This window comes from Microcaecilia unicolor, chromosome 2 (assembly GCF_901765095.1).
Source record: "Microcaecilia unicolor chromosome 2, aMicUni1.1, whole genome shotgun sequence".
Classification (NCBI taxonomy): Eukaryota; Metazoa; Chordata; class Amphibia; order Gymnophiona; family Siphonopidae; genus Microcaecilia; species Microcaecilia unicolor.
This window is the reverse complement of record NC_044032.1, coordinates 646,688,862-646,706,344: the sequence shown is the minus strand read 5'-3', so window position 1 is coordinate 646,706,344 and position 17,483 is coordinate 646,688,862.

Below are 17,483 nucleotides of genomic sequence, written 5' to 3'. Positions count from 1 at the left end.
ACCCTACAATACCTAAGCGGCTGACTTAAAATACATACGTAATCAATAAACTTCTTCAGTTGAAAACTCTACCACCTTAATCCTCCATCAATATATGGATAAATGCCCAAGCACAATCTTCCTGCTGAAGTACCCCAATGATCACAGCTAATAGCACACCTAAATTTGCATGACATTAGCTCCGATCATCGGGGCTTTATTTCCCCGCAGTGTTTCAGTGCTAATTTTACAGTGCTGTTCGGAACAGCGCAGGGTTTTTGATCATCTGCCTGATAGGCATGAGCAGCTCTGTGGTTGGCGTAAGTGCTGATGCTTAAATCCAGACTCCGTTCCTTTTATCTCGCCGCACCTTATGCCTGGAATAGGCTTCCTGAGCCGTTACGTCTAGCTCCATCCCTGGCCGCCTTCAAATCCGGGCTAAAGGCCTACCTGTTTGATGCTGCTTTTGACTCTTAACTTGTCACTTGCTCGTAACCTTTATCTTGTTTTCCTCTCTTCAATAGTCCCCTTTTAACATAGTAACATAGTAGATGACGGCAGAAAAAGACCTGCACGGTCCATCCAGTCTGCCCAACAAGACAAACTCATATGTGTATACCTTACCTTGATTTGTACCTGCCTTATTCAGGGCACAGACCGTACAAGTCTGCCCAGCAGTATTTCCCGCCTCCCAACCACCAGTCCCGCCTCCCATCACTGGCTCTGGACAGACCGTATAAGTCTGCCCTCCGCTATCCTCGCCTCCCAACCACCAACTCCTCTTTCACCCACCTGCTCCGCAACCCAATTTCGGCTAAGCTTCTGAGGATCCATTCCTTTTCCCTATGTGTCCTATCTGTCTGTCCTACCCTTATCCTTATTGGTCCTGTCTGTCTGTCCTGATTTAGATTGTAAGCTCTTTTGAGCAGGGACTTTCTTTTCTTCATGTTCAATTGTGAAGTGCTGCGTATGACTAGTAGCGCTATAGAAATGATTTATAGTACCGTGTTTCCCCGAAAATAAGACACTGTCTTATATTAATTTTTGCCCCCAAAAATGCACTAGGTCTTATTTTCAGGGGCTGTCTTATTTTTAGGGAAAACATCGGGGTTGGCCCGCTCGCCCTCCTTCGCTCTCGGAACTAACCTTAAATGCTTCCTTTCACCTTCGCAGCAAGCAGCTGCACGGCAGGCCACTCCTTCCTTCCGTGTCCCGCCCTCGCCTGATGTAATGTCCGCGAGGGCGGGGCATGGAAGGAAGGAGAGGTCTGCCCTGCTGCTGCTTGCTGCGAAGGTGAAAGGAGGCATTTAAGGTTAGTTCCGGGAGCAACGGAGGGTGGGTGGGGGGCGGCCCGGGGGCGGCCTTGTCCGGCTCTCGGCGGCCCTGCTTTCAAACAAAAATTTGCTAGGTCTTACTTTTGGGGGAGGCCTTATATCTACCAATTCAGGAAAACCTCTACTAGGTCTTATTTTCGGGGGATGTCTTACTTTCGGGGAAACAGGGTAGTAGTAGTATAGGAAGCCTGCCCTTGCAGATCAGCAACGCGGCCGCGCAGGCTTCTGTTTCTGTGAGTCTGAAGTCCTGCAGGACGTCAGACTCACAGAAACAGAAGCCTGTGCGGCTGCATTGTTGATCTGCAAGGGCAGGCTTCTACATGGAATGTTGCTAGCGGAATAGCAACATTAACATTCCATGTAGAATCTCCAATAGTAGCAACATTCCATTTAGAATCATTCCTATGTGTCCTTCTACCCTTATCCTTATTGGTCCTGTCTGTCTGTCCTGATTTAGATTGTAAGCTCTTTTGAGCAGGGACTGTCTTTTCTTCATGCTCAATTGTGAAGCGCTGCGTACGACTGGTAGCGCTGTAGAAATGATTTATAGTAGTAGTAGGTTACGCTAGTATGTTATAAATGAAAGTAGGCACCTTCTTTCCTTTATAGCATAGACTCCTAATTACCTCTGAGAGATCAATTATATAACTGCGCTCTTATATTTAGGACCCTATAGGGTACCAAATAGGACACTACCACTAAGGGATGCCAGATCTGTTTTGAACCTGGTATATTAGTCAGGAAGTTGCTCCTGCTCTAACCGTGCTGGACCCCAGGGATGTTATAAGTTAGGCTCAGAGCCCTAGGGGAGGGAGAGGAGCTTCTAGGGAAAGGGGAATTGGGGGGAGGGGGGATTTCATTGGGAGAGTTCAGGAGGTGAGAGTTAGATTGGGAGAGGCATCGCGAGTGGGGTTGTGATTGGGGGGGGGGGGGGACATCAGTACAAAGGGGCAAAGGGGAGTGCTTCCTTGGCATTTGAACAGCCCCTTTAAAAAGAAGCCTGATTCTAGCAGGCAGTATGAATAGCATAATTAAACTCTGGAATTCGTTTGCCAGAGAAGGTGGTAAAAATGGTTACCTTAGCGGGGTTTAAAAAAGGTTTGAATCGCTTTAAAAGAAAAGTTCATAAGCCGTTATTAAGGTGGACTTGGGGAAAAGCCACTGCTTATTTCTAGGATAAGCAGCATAAAATGTATTGTACTGTTTTCGGATCATGCTGGGTACTTGTAACCTGGATTGGCCACCGCTGGAAACATGATTCTGGGCTTGATAGACCTTCGGTCTGTCCCAGTATGGCAACACTTATGCACTGCATGTGAAGTTGATTGCAAACAGCATTATTTATATACTGAGAGAGTGACTTAACCTGTGGTTCTTAGCTACCGCAGGTTAGTCACTCCCAACGGGAAGTTAAGATGGGGTAAAATGCTGTCCTAACTTAAATCACTTATCTTATATTCATAACTGCTTAATATTACAGCTATCCATGTAGCTACTGCAGTCAACTGTCTCTGCGTATGTTTGTGGTGCTTTAAAAAAAAAAGAGTAGGGGGAGAGGGAGGTACGGGAAGGGGGGAGGGGGTTATAAGGGTTAGTTTCAGCCTATGTTTTTTTTTTCTTAGGAGTTTGGTAGATCATATAAGGGGAGTAATGCAATCCTCCTCTAGGTTCAGATATAGTTGAGGTTGACTTGATTGACACTTGTTCACACGTTTGTATGCCATACACGAATATGTTAAGGACGCTGTAGTCACACCACTTCTCAAAAAACCATCACTTGACCCCACCTGTCCCTCCAACTACCGCCCCATCTCTCTTCTACCCTTCCTCTCCAAATTACTTGAACGTGCTGTCCACAGCCGCTGCCTTGACTTCCTCTCCTCTCAGGCCGTCCTCGACCCGCTTCAATCCGGCTATCGCCCACTACACTCAACAGAAACAGCACTCTCTAAAGTCTGCAATGACCTGTTCCTTGCCAAATCCAAAGGTCACTATTCCATCCTGATCCTCCTCGACCTATCTGCCGCCTTTGACACCGTCAATCGTAATTTACTTCTTGACACACTGTCCTCATTTTGGTTCCAGGGCTCCATCCTCTCCTGGTTCTCCTCGTATCTTTCCCAACGCACCTTCAGAGTATTTTCTAATGGCTCTTCTTCCACCCCCGTCCCGCTCTCTGTTGGGGTCCCTCAAGGATCTGTCCTTGGACTGCTTCTTTTCTCGATATACACCTCTTCCCTGGGCTCGTTGATCTCATCACATGGTTTCCAGTACCATCTCTATGTTGATGACACCCAGCTTTACCTCTCCACTCCCGACATCACAGTCGAAACCCAGGCCAAAGTTTCGGCCTGCCTTTCAGACATCGCTGCCTGGATGTCCAACCGACATCTGAAACTGAACATGGCAAAGACTGAGCTCCTTGTCTTTCCACCCAAACCCTCTTCTCCTCTTCCCCCACTTTCTGTCTCTGTTGACAACGCCCTCATCCTCCCCGTCTCTTCAGCCCGCAATCTCTGAGTCATTTTTGACTCCTCCCTCTCCTTCTCTGCCCATATCCAGCAGACAGCTAAGACCTGTCGCTTCTTCCTCTATAATATTAGCAAAATTCGCCCATTCCTCTCTGAACAGACCACCCAAACCCTCGTCCACTCGCTCGTTACCTCTCGTCTTGACTATTGCAACCTTCTCCTCGCTGGCCTCCCGCTTAGCCACCTATCCCCCCTTCAATCTGTCCAAAATTCCACCGCACGTCTTATCTACCGCGTGAACCGATACTCTCATATCACCCCTCTCCTCAAGTCGCTTCACTGGCTCCTGATCTGCTACCGTATACAGTTCAAGCTTCTCCTATTGACCTTCAAGTGCACTCAATCTGCAGCCCCCCATTACCTCTCTACCCTCCTCTCCCCGTATGTTCCCACCCGTAACCTCCGCTCTCAGGACAAATCACTCCTTTCTGTACCGTTCTCCACCACCGCTAACTCCAGACTCCGCCCCTTCTGCCTCGCATCACCTTATGCCTGGAACAGACTTCCTGAGCCCATGTGCCATGCGCCCTTCCTGCCCATTTTCAAGTCCTTACTCAAGGCCCATCTCTTCTCCCTTGCTTTTGGCGCCTAACCACCTTCCCATTCCTGATACCTACACTGACTACATAGTTTTTACCTTTAGATTGTAAGCTCTCTTGAGCAGGGACTGTCCTTCCCCATGTTTAAACTTGTACAGCGCTGCGTAACCCTGGCAGCGCTATAGAAATGCTAAGTAGTAGTAGTAGTAGTAGAATAGGATAAAAATCTTGATGGCAACATCTACTGGTGGGTTTCAACTGTGTATGTACTGAATGGTTAAATGTATGTATTAGCATTTTTCATGTAATTGTGTACTTGGATCTGCCATCAATAAAATCGTTGAAAGATAAAATATAACTCAACATACATATTAAATCATCAAATAAAACACAAATGAATCGATACATATGTAAGAATATAAATGCATAAATTGTCACATAAATGTATTTAAGTGTGTATGTATATTAATCAATAAGTGCACAAATCACAACATTTAACAAAAATAAAAAAATAAATTTATATATAAAAACATTTGTCACCGTGTCTGAAAATTAACCCCAAATTTTATTGAATTCTTTTTCATTAGAAAATAATTATAGATTTCCTGTGTTGACCTCAATCATTTTATAAATCTGGGTGGGGTTCAAGCTGTTGGTATTTCATCGCCTTCACTTCTTTGTTGCCTTCTTTTTGCTTGTGTAGGGGCCATCTCGTATGTCTGTGGGTCACAATGACCTTCTTTGTTTCCTTTTTTTATTACTGATCACAGTCTACAAAGAATCAGATTTTCTGCAGACTGCTATTAAGATGAGTTATTTTAGTGTTCACCCTGGTTATTAGCAACTTGGTCTCACCACATAAAATGGGATTTGTGCTAAAATAGCACGTTAGCGGTCAAATAACATGTCTTAACTGTAACCCACATTAATAATTACTAGTAAAAAAGGCCCGTTTCTGACAGAAATGAAACGGGCTCTAGCAAGGTTTTCCGGGCCCAGAGACTGTGTTTTTCGAGGCTTCAGAGCTCCTTCCTTTTCTTTGAGTTCTTTGATAGGTGCATGGGAACGATGGAGGCGCACGTATTGAGTGAGCCGTAGGTCCGCCCCTTCTTTTGTTTGATAGGTGCATGACGCGTGATTGCATTCCGTTGCGTGGCAACGGCGACTGACGCCTTCGCCTCAGACGCTCCTCCCTTGTTGTATTCCTATTGGTGTGTTGCAGCTGTGACGCTCGTTTCAGATCATGGCGGCGCCCAGATGTACTGTGGTTAAAAGTGGTTACAGAGCTTCGAACATACAAACTTTTGAAGCTTCAAAGTGTGGTTCAGAACGTTCATGGTGCTTTTTATGTCCAGTTGGGGCGTGGCGTAGGTCGCAGAAGGGGCGTGGCTGAGGGCGGTGGTGAGTAGTCCGAATAGCCAGGAGGACTACAGCAGTTCAGGACTTCACTGCCACAGTTGGAGGGAGTTTCAGAACGTTCAAGGTGGGATTTATTTATATAGATGTCCCTAAGTTATTTTGAAGCAGACATTTTGCTGTTATGTGAAAACTTAGCTCTGAGCAAAATTCACTGAAGAACTGTAGCTTCTCTTGGCTAATATCAGAAACTCACAGGAAATGTCACCACTTTCCATGCTGATGGCCACAGCTCATTGCATGTTGTCTAAATCAGTGTTTAGAAATACACCTAACCAGTTATATTTTCAAGGTATCTGAAATGAATACGCGTGCAACAGATTTGCATGCTCCAGAGACCTACTAGTACTACTACTACTTATCATTTCTATAGCGCTACTAGACGTACGCAACGCATATAAACGTGGTAAAGGTGGTTAGCTTAGCAGAGTTTAAAAAAAGGTCTGGATGGTTTCATAAAGGAAAAGTCCATAGACCATTATTAAATGTACTTGGGAAAAATCCACTGCTTATTTCTGGGATAAGCAGCATAAAATGTATTGAACTTTTTTGGGATCTTGTCAGGTATTTGTGACCTGGATTAGCCACTGTTGGAAACAGGATGCTGGGCTTGATGGACCTTTGGTCTGAACTACTACTACTTAACATTTCTAGAGCGCTAATAGGGTTACGCAGCGCTGTACAAATTAACAAAGAAGGACGGTCCCTGCTCAAAGGAGCTTACAATCTAAAAGACGAAATATCAAGTTGGGGTAGTCTAGCTTTCCTGAGTAGAGGTGTAGTGACATAGTAACATAGTAACATAGTAGATGACGGCAAAAAAAGACCTGCAAGGTCCATCCAGTCTGCCCAACAAGATAACTCATATGTGCTACTTTTTGTGTATACCCTACTTTGATTTGTACCTGTGCTCTTCAGGGCACAGACCGTATAAGTCTGCCCAGCACTATCCCCGCCTCCCAACCACCAGCCCCGCCTCCCAACCACTGGCTCTGGCACAGACCGTAAAAGTCTGCCCAGCTCTATCCTCGCCTTCCAACCACCAGCCCTGCCTCCCAACCACCGGCTCTGGCACAGACCGTACAAGTCTGCCCAGCACTATCCCCGCCTCCCAACCACCAGTCCCGCTTCCCACCACCGGCTCTGGCACAGACCGTACAAGTCTTCCCAGCACTATCCCCGCCTCCCTACCACCAGCCCCGCCTCCCAATCTTGACTAAGCTCCTGAGGATCCATTCCTTTGGCACCGGTTTCCTTTATGCTTATCCCACGCATGTTTGAATTCCGTTACCGTTTTCATTTCCACCACCTCCCGCGGGAGGGCATTCCAAGCATCCACTACTCTCTCCGTGAAAATGTCAGGAAGTATTTTTTCAGTTTAATTTTTGTCTATGTAGAAAGTTTATGATTACTTATTCTATAGTGGATTAGGGTGTTTCTGTGTTTGTGAAAAAGACATGGCTTTCAGTTGGCATTGACTGTGCAGGATCGACGATCTATACTATTCTGTCTGATTTTGTTTTACAATAGGTGAATTGATGTTCTAGTGCTCACTGTAGTGTTTAAGATGCTTTCCTTTTCCTTGTGTGACTCGTACAAATTACTGCTTATGCTATGGTAGAATTGCTCTATAGGTCCTGAGTGTTTTGTATTCTCGGTATGCCTAGTACTGGATTTGGGGGGGGGGGGGGGTGTTAAAAAATGACCGGCCCCGGGTGTCAAGTACCCTAGCTACGCCACTGGGTAACATACATGTAATATGGCATATATGGAACAGATCATGGTATATATATATATATATATATATACACATATATATATATACACACACACACACACACATACACCATGACCTGTTCCATATATATATATATATATATACACACACACACCATGTACATTCATACGTACTAAAGAAAAATAAATTATTTTATTGCATGAAGGTTTCTGAGAATAAGTTGGATTGTAACATACATTAGGTCATCGATTATAGAGAGTCCCTATTCAGCATAAGGTTGAAGTGGTAGTGCTTGATGATCATAGATATCAAAGAGGTTAATCAGTCTATAATTTCCCGGATCTCCCCTGGAAACTTTTTTAAAAATCGGCGTTACATTGGCCACCCTGCAATCTTCTGGTACCACGCCCGATTTTAAGGATAAATTGCATATCACTAACAGTAGCTCCGCAAGCTCATTTTTCAGTTCTATCAGTACTCTGGTTATGTGCCGAAGGCGACACTGAAGAGGTGGGCTTTGAGCAATGATTTGAAGATGGGCAGGGAGGGGGCCTGGCGTATGGGCTCAGGGAGTTTGTTCCAAGCTTGGGGTGAGGCGAGGCAGAAAGGGCGGAGTCTGGAGTTGGCGGTGGTGGTGAAGGGTACTGAAAGGAGGGATTTGTCTTGAGAGCAGAGGTTACGGGTAGGAACGTAAGGGGAGATGAGGGTAGAGAGGTAAGGAAGGGCTGCAGATCGAGTGCATTTGTAGGTGAGTAGGAGAAGCTTGAACTGTATGCGGTACCTGATCGGAAGCCAGTGAAGTGACTTGAGGAGAGGGGTGATATGAGTATATCCTTAACGACACCTCGATTGTCTCGCATAACTCTGCACAATGTAATCCATAACCAATCTGTAACAAATTGTATTTCCATCATTTAACTCATATTGTAAGCCACACTGAACCCGCAAAAAAGTGGGAAAATGTGGGATACAAATGCAATAAATAAATAAATAAAAATAAAATATCGGTCGAGGCGGAAGATAAGACGAGCAGCAGAGTACGTAAGTACGGCAATACTTACGTACTTATGTAACCTATTTACGTACACTCGTTGTGGTAGTAGTGAAAACCCAACTTTCCAGATATAACCAGCACTTTTTCTTTCTCCCCAGTCTGTAGTATGCAAAGACGTGGCATAATCTCTACTGCTGTAAAACACAGCAGGGTAATTGCGGCGCAGGAAGCTTGTTATTACAAGTTTAATTAGTGTACATTTTAAATGTTATTAAGATGGTTGAGTTAGAGGGTCTTGGGCATTGGGATTAACATATGTTTCCTGATCATTTTGTTATTCAAAAAGTACACACAGTGATCCTTTTCAGCATCTGATCAGACAAAGACACTTGTACAAACATATATAAAATTACCCCGTTACAGCAATAACTAAATACAACACAGCAGGATATATGAGCAATAGATGGTTTATATTAAAAGCAGGACATTAAAAACTGATGCCATACATGTGAAGGAATTCATATGGTGTCCACATGGACTTTCAAATAACCGGGTTAAGAATATCAAATAAAACCAAACATTTTCCTAGTCTGTGCCTCATAAGAACGTAGGAATAGCCATACTGGGTCAGACCAATGGTCCGTCCAGCCCAGTATTCTGCTTCCAACCATGGCCAATCCAGGTGACAGGTACCTGGCAGAAACTCAATTCGTAGCAACATTCCCTACTACAAATCCCAGGGCAAGCAGTGGCTTCCCCATCTCAATAACAGACTATGGACTTTTCCTCCAGGAACTTGTCCAAACCTTTTTTTAAACCCAGATACACTAACCTCTGTTACCACATCCTTTGGCAGCGAGTTCCAGAGCTTAACTATTCTGTAAGTAAAAAAAATATTTCCTCCTATTTGTTCTAAAAGTATTTCCATGCAATTTCATTGAATCTTTGGTCTTTGTATTTTTTGAAAGAGTGAAAAATCGATTCACTTCTACTTGTTCTTCACCACTCAGGGTTTTGTTGACTTCAATCATATCCCCCCCCCCCCCCCCTCAGCCATCTCTTTTCCATGCTGAAGAGCCCTAACTTCTTTACCCTTTCCTCATGTGGGAGGATTTCCATCCCCTTCATCATTTTGGTCGCTCATCTTTGAACGTCTTCTAATTCCACTCTATCTTTTTTGAGATACGGGGACCAAAATTGAACACAACACTCATGTTTTGAAATTGGGTATTTTATCCATTCAAAGGGTAATTTCATAACAAGTCACTTGCATGTGATGGTCAACAAGACATGGATTTTTAGCCTATTTTATAAGTACAACTAGGTGCCTATCGAGCTCATTTTCGAAAGAGAAGGACGCCCATCTTTCGACATAAATCGGAAGATGGGCGTCCTTTTCACAGGGTCGTCCAAATCGGTATAATTGAAAGCCAATTTTGGCCGTCCCCAACTGCTTTCCATCGCAGGGATGGCCAAAGTTCAAGGGGGCGTATCGGAGGTGTAGCAAAGGTGGGACATGGGCATGCCTGTCCACGATCCATAATTGAAAGAAACAAGGATGTCCCTGATGAACACTTGGATGACTTTACCTGGTCATGTTTTTCTTACGAACAAGTCACAAAAAGGTGGCCAAACTGACCAGATGACTATCAGGGATGACCTCCCCTTACTCCCTCAGTGCTCACTAACCCCCTCCAACCCTCAAAAAATATCTTTCAAAATCTTTTGTGCCAGCCTCTATGCCAGCCTCAGATGTCATACTCAGGTCCATCACAGCAGTATGAAGGTCCCTGAAGCAGTTTTAGTGGGTGCAATGCACTTCAGGCAGGTGGACCCAGGCCCACCCCACCCCAACCTGTTACATTTGTGGAGGAAACCTATCATGATCCAATGAAGACCTCAATATGTCTATCAAATATCTCTTAAATAATTCCCAAGGTAGCAACTGAGGCAACTTTGGAAAGTATATAAATCATAAATTCTTTTATATTCATAAGTAGATTTTCCATAATTTCCAGTTTCCTTCGAATCAGCACATCGTCCTTAATCAGTGCGTGTTCAGATGATTCCAACTTTGCTACACTTTTCAGAGCTTCTAATTTCTCCCCATTTGCTGCAATAAAGTTATTATGCTTGAAGATACTTCAGATAATGTGAGGGGCCCTTTTACTAAGCCACGTAGGTACGTATGCGCATCCTACATGTGTCAGTTTTGAGCTACCTGCCCAGCTACCACGTGGCCCGGGATGTAATGCATTTTTTATGCTCATCCACTAAGTGTGCCGGAAATTTGCCGGTGCGCAGCGCTAACCGGGCGGTAATTGGCATTGTATGCGCGTAGACCTTTACTACCCAGTTAACACGTGAGTCCTTACCGCTAGGTCAGTGGGTGGTGGTAAAGTCTCAGGCCCAAAATGGGGTGATGGTAAAGTCTCGGGCCCAAAATGGGGTGGTGGTAAAGTCTTGGGCCCAAAATGGACGCATGCCAATTTTTATTTTGCCGCAGGGCCATTTTCAGCCAAATGAAAAAGGCCTTTTTTGCAGGTGCGCTGCAAAATGGACCTGTGCACGTCCAATACACGTGTCTACACCAGCGCAGGCCATTTTCAGCACACCATAGTAAAAGGACCCCTGAGTGAGTTGAGTACCAAAACCTTTAAATTGCTCAAATAAAGTTTTACCTAAATTATCAACAGCCAACCATACTGCCTGAAGTGTTATTGCTTGTAGGCAGCGGCGTACCAAGGGCGGGGCGGTGGGGGCAGTCCGCTCCGGGTGCACACCGCTGGATGGGTGCAGAGAGCAGCCGCACACCTGTCGGCTCTGCTGTTTCCCTGCTCCCTCTGCCCCGGAACAGGTTACTTCCTGTTCCAGGGCAGAGGGAGCAGGGAGCCAGTGGAGCTGAGAGCCGCACGGCTGCTCCTAGCAGCCAAGAATGCACCTGGGGGGGGGGGGGGTTATGCACTGGGGGGGGGGGGTCATTACTCCGGGGAGGGGGGTGTCATTCTGCATCGGCGATCCGTCCCAGGTGGCAGCTGACCTAGGATCGTCACTGCTTGTATGTTTCGTAGAGAAAATCTCAGTAGAGGATCTAGATCAGATGCCTTTCCTTCATGCCATTTACTTGAGTGCATAACATTTGATGTTATTGAGCCAGTTCCTGCTCCTGCTACTGCAGCGTTCAAGACCTGTGTGAGATTTCAGGTGTACCGTGTGATATCCCGTTTAACTTCTTCGGCGACAGAACACGAAGACCTTAGGCACTCCAAATTATCCCTAACCCTTCTGGTCACGTGTAGGTGCAAATTCCACTTACATAAGTACATAAGTATTGCCATACTGGGAAAGACCAAAGGTCCATCAAGCCCAGCATCCTGTTTCCAACAGTGGCTAATCCAGGTCACAAATACCCAGCAAGATCCCAAAAAAGTATAAAACATTTTATACTGCTTATCTCAGAAATAGTGGATTTTCCCCAAGTCCATTTAATAATGGACTTTTCCTTTAGGAACCTGTCCAGACCTTTTTTTAAACACCGCTAAGCTAACCGCCTTTACCACATTCTCTGGCAACGAGAATTCAATAACAGAACTTTACGTAGGTACCCTTTCCTTTAAAACAGAACTGCAACCATATAGTACAGAATTTATATACAGCTGAAATTATCTAAATCAAAATACGCATGTGTATATAGCATCAAGTGTATTTAGAAATGTTGCTGAAGAGATTAACCCAGGCAGCTCAAAGGCTGGCTGGAAAGTTGACACCTTACAGTACTACTAAAGTTTACCTTTGTTTTGTTTGTGAGCACGTTCAACTGTGCTGTAATAGATCCAAGGACAGTAATGTGAATAATTTTGCTGAACAGTCTTGGAGCTTGGCATGACTAAATTATAAAGAAAGAGAAGTCTAAATGAATTTCAATGTCTCTTAGGGGTCCTTTTACTAAAGGGTTGGCACGCAGTAACAGGCTTGCTGCACGCCTATCCGGAGTTACCACCGGGCTACAGTGCATGCCATTTCCGCCGCTACAAAAATATTTTCAATTCTGTAGCGCTGGTGCTTATCCGGCGGTAAACGGGCAGCGCCAGGATAACACAGGAGCTCTTACCGTCACCTCGATGGGTGATGGTAAGTGCTCTTCCCCAAAATGGCCGCTCGGCAAGTGATTCACTTTCCGCACGGTCATTTCTTTTTGAGACAAAACGACAGTCTTTTATCCGCCTCGGTGCATGTCGAAAACACGTGCTGATGCCCCCTTTTACCACAGCTTAGTAAAAGGACCCCTTAGAGTTTCGCGTAGACAAAGAAACAGAAATAATGCAATGTCGACGAATCCTGCAGGTCACCTGGTTTCTCCACCCAAACTCCTGAGCCTGGGCAGGGGTTGCCTACATTCCTCTGGGCTCAGACAGATTTCCTTGGCCAAAGAAAACACTGATTCTCCCTGATTCAGCAATACTCACAGTGGCCACTCAACGGAAGTCCCAGTCAGGTCAGTTACTCAGGAAACAAAATCTTGGTAGGGCATCTGTCTACCCTTCCCCCTTTCCCATTGCAATTAGGAAACACTGCCACCATCTTACTCTGCCCTCCCCCCACTACTTCTCTCATGACATACGTTAAGGGCTATGGGATTCTGGGCATAGGGCATGCGATCTGGGTGCTTATTAGAGGAGATGGAATACAAGGAATTGGAGAGTAGAGCATCGGTGTCAAAATTGGGGGACATATGAGCTCATAGGAGTCAGTTCTACGGGTGCAAAGGGTACTGAGCACCCCAATATTAAGCAAGCTCTTTCAGGATGGAATCGGTCCAGAGGGCAGCAACTAAATGATCAGTGGTCTTTATCATAAAGCGTATGGGGACAGATTTAAAGATCTTAATATGTATACTTTGGAAGAAAGGGAGAGGAGGTATGATAGAGATATTTAAATACTTATGCGGCATAAATGCACAGGGGGGTGATCCTCTTTCAATTGAAAGGAAGCTCTGGAATGTGGGGGTATAAGTTGTAGGTGGAAGGAGTAGACCAGTGGTGTGCTGGAGCAGGCTCTCACAGGAGCGCAAGAGCCGGTTGTTAAGTTTTTAAGAATTTTGGGAGCCGGTTGTTAAAGTAGGGCCCTGCATGGCTACTTTAACAACTGGCTCCCAAAATGTGGGCTTGGGCCCCCTGCTGAATTCTCTTTTACTTTGATGGTGGGGATGCTGAGCCCTGCCAGCCAAGTAAATAGACTGCTGCTGCTCCCCGCTCCTTGTTTCCAGCTCTGAGCAGCAGGCTGGGACTTCTCCAGCATGTGTGAGAAGTTTCAGCATGCTGCTCAGAGCAAGACGTTGGGAGTGGTGGCAGTCCATTTATTGGCTGCCAGCAAAGGTATGCCTAGCGTGCCTGCATGAAGGGAGGGAGGAGAGAGAGGCAAGTGTTGCTCCCCCCCCCCCCCCCCCCCTCGGCCATCCCTGGCCCTTCCAACTGCAGAGCTGGCTACGTCCGGAGAAAGAGCCCGTTGATAAAAATTTAACAGCACACCCCTGGAGTAGACTAAGGAGTAATCAAATCTAACCTAGGCTTTTATAGACCGCTTAATCCCTGAAGGTTCTGAGTGGCATATAAAACCACCAACCAAACAAAAAAGACAATGACATTGTTGAGAAAATACAACCTAAAATAAATACAGTGAATATAAATGGTCATGACAGCCATTTGGAGATGGCAGCAGTAAGAGGCAGGGGCGAGAGGGCTTTGTTTCTGCCCCCAACACCCCCACTGGGACCACCAGGGACATAGGTAGGCCTAGGAGGAGGTTGGGAGGGCTCATTGCAGGGGGAGGAAGACTTTGAGTCTGGTGAGCCGGGAGGAGGAGGTAGGAAGGAGGGAGATGTTTTGAGGGCCAGGAAGGGATTGGCAGCACTTTGACATTTAAAGCCAGTTATACAGGTTCTGGCTGATGTTCAATGCTGGGATCGTTGGGCGAGTGAATTTAGGACAGCTTTTGAACTTTCACCCACTTAGCTTTTCAGGGTCCAAAAATTTGTAATAACATATCGTTTTCAATACGGAAAACCAGGTAGGAGAGGCTCCTCTTCATTTAAATTGCACTGAATATCAGCCAGAAGATCTCTCCTGCCTAGAGTATTCCAAAGATTGAAAATGGAAAGAGCTATGCAAAGGCCTTTTATAAGCGACTCCCTTAACAGAAGGGAACACTACTTTAAGGAAATGGTGGTGGATGCATGGAAGAGCCTCCCGGTGGAGGTGGTAAAGATGAAGACTATCTAAATTCATGAAAGTATGGGCTATGTGAGATCAAGGGCTAGCAGATGGTATGGATGGGCATACTTTATTTGCCATCATTTTCCCTGTCTCTATGAACCATCCAGACAACTACAACCTTACCAACAAGATTACCTTATTGTACCAAGAGGACTTAAATTGATGTCCCCTTCTCAGTGATCATTCGGCGTATTGGGCCCTAGGTTGTGGAATGATCTCTCTTTAGAATTATAACGGATGCAATGTTATAAGAAATTTGAAAAATTATTTTAAAGATTTTTTTAAGCAAATGTTTCTGATTGGAAAATGATGATTAAGGATGGAAGATCCCTGTCTTATCTGGTCTATATCCTATGATTTGGAATGGACGATTTGGGATAGTAGTTGATTTATGATGGAGGAATATAAAGTGTTGGGTTGTAATTAAAGGGTAAGAATGTGTCAAATATTTTTTAATTGTAGCTCGCTTTGATCTAAGTTGGTGACGTTTGTCATCAAATGATTTATTTATTTATTTATTGCATTTGTACCCCACATTTTCCCACCTATTTGCAGGCTCAATGTGGCTTACATAGTACCGTCAAAGGCGTTTGCCCAGTTGGTGGATAGCAAATACAAAGTTGTATAGTGATCGTATGAGGTATAAGTGGAGGGTCGGAATGGATGAAGATTGCGTGTTGTCCTGTTCGATCATAGTCATGCTGTGTTGGTAGGTGAAGAGGGTTACGTGGGGTCGTTGGGGTAGGCCTCTTTGAAGAGGTTGGTTTTTAGCGATTTCCTGAAGTGGTCATGGATTGTTTTCACAGCTTTTGGGAGCCCATTCCATAGTTGTGCGCTTATGTAGGAGAAGCTGGCTGCGTAAGTTCTTTTGTATTTCAGTCCTTTGCAATTTGGGTAGTGTAGGTTTGATGATGTAAAGTAAAGTAATACACTTGCTAATATTCATTGGTATAGTTTCAAGTTTATTTATTTCTTGATATACCACCTAAGAACGCACTCTCTAAGCGGTTTAGATTGTAAGCTCTGTCGAGCAGGGACTGTCTCTTCATGTTCAAATGTACAGAACTGTGTACGTCTAGTAGTGTTATAGAAATGATAAGAAAGAGAAAAACGTCTGAAAAGCGGCATAAAGCAGCATTAGGACATTTTTCTTACAAAAACGTCCAAATCGGTATTTTTGAAACCTATTTTTCAGATGTTTTTCTATACAGTTCATCTGCAGTGTGTCCAAATCTCAAGGGGGCATGTTAAGATTGCGATTTGGGCATTCCTAAGACTTGGATGTTTTTCAGTCATAAAACAAAACTGTCCAGGACTAAAACTAAGATGTTTTGAGCTAGACCTGTTTTTATAACAAATAGGGCATAAAAAGGTGCCCAAAATGACCAGATGACCACTGGAGGGAATCAAGGATGACCTCCCCTTACTCCCCACCATCAAAAAATGTGATTAAAAAGATTACTTATCAGACTCTATGCCAGCCTCAGACGTTGCTCCCTTTACCCAATAATGGCACCCCAGTTGGGGGTAGTGCATTTTGGGTGGGTTTGGGGGGGGGGGGGGCTCGGCAGACAAGATAAGGGAGCAACAGTGAGATGTGTACCTGGGAGCATTTCTTTGAAGTTCACTGCAGTGCCCCCTGGGGTGCCCTATTGCTCTCCTGGGACGTCTGGGGGAACAGACTAGTAAAAATGCTGGCCCCTCCTACATCCCAATGGCTTGATTCTCTATGTTTTTCATTGGACTTTTTTTTCAAAAATGGTCCAAAAAAACCCAAGAAAGTACAACACACAAAAGCTTGCTGTAAATGGTATTTTTGCAAAAAAAAGATAGGTGTTTTTCTTTTTTTGAAAATGTCGTCCTTTTGCATTTGGATTTTATATATTGTTAAAACGGGGCTTCTCCTTCCACTCTCCAGCAGGCCTCACTGGCCTGTGGCTGCTGAGCAGGACTCCGGCCGGTCTCTTCCCACCACCCTGAACACATCAACCTTCAGGATCCTGGGTCCCTTGTTCACTCAGGGTGACCTTGTTCCTTCTGCCCTCCAACTGCTGCCGGTCTTTCTGGGGTGCACCCTCTGTTCCTGGGTCACTCCTCAGGCCTTCCTGTGCTGTCCTCTGCACTCCTCAGGAACTGTAACCTGGTTTCTTTATCTTGTATTAATATGCAAATTAGATGTAGATTAGACAGTTCTCAACAACAGCATATTCATCAGGCAGCTCTTTATTCCAGCCCCCTGGGCCCACTTCTTCCAGCATAAATACCTTCACGGCAATCTCCACACTGATCCCTCACACATAGACACCTGGGCTCATTGCTAACAGCCCCTCTGGCCCGAACTGAATGTTCTTCCCTCACTCTGAGGGTACAGCTCTGTCCTCCAGCCCCTGGCTGCTAGTTCCTTGCCCTTAATAAATAGCTCTATCTACACAAGTCCACCAAAAGTCCGCAGAGTTCAGCCAGTACCTTCAAGGGGATCTTCTTCCTCCAGCTGCCAGGCCTCCAGCTCCTCGCTCTTATCTTTCACCACTCAAGCAGGTATAAGGTTGTAAATCAGCTTCTCCACCCCTTTAGGCGCTTCCCCCTAATTCCAGGCAGGACCCAGCCCATAACCACCTACACCTGTTTCCAGCCCAGGACTCTCCTTGGCCCTAGCAACTTCCACCTGGACATTCCCCTA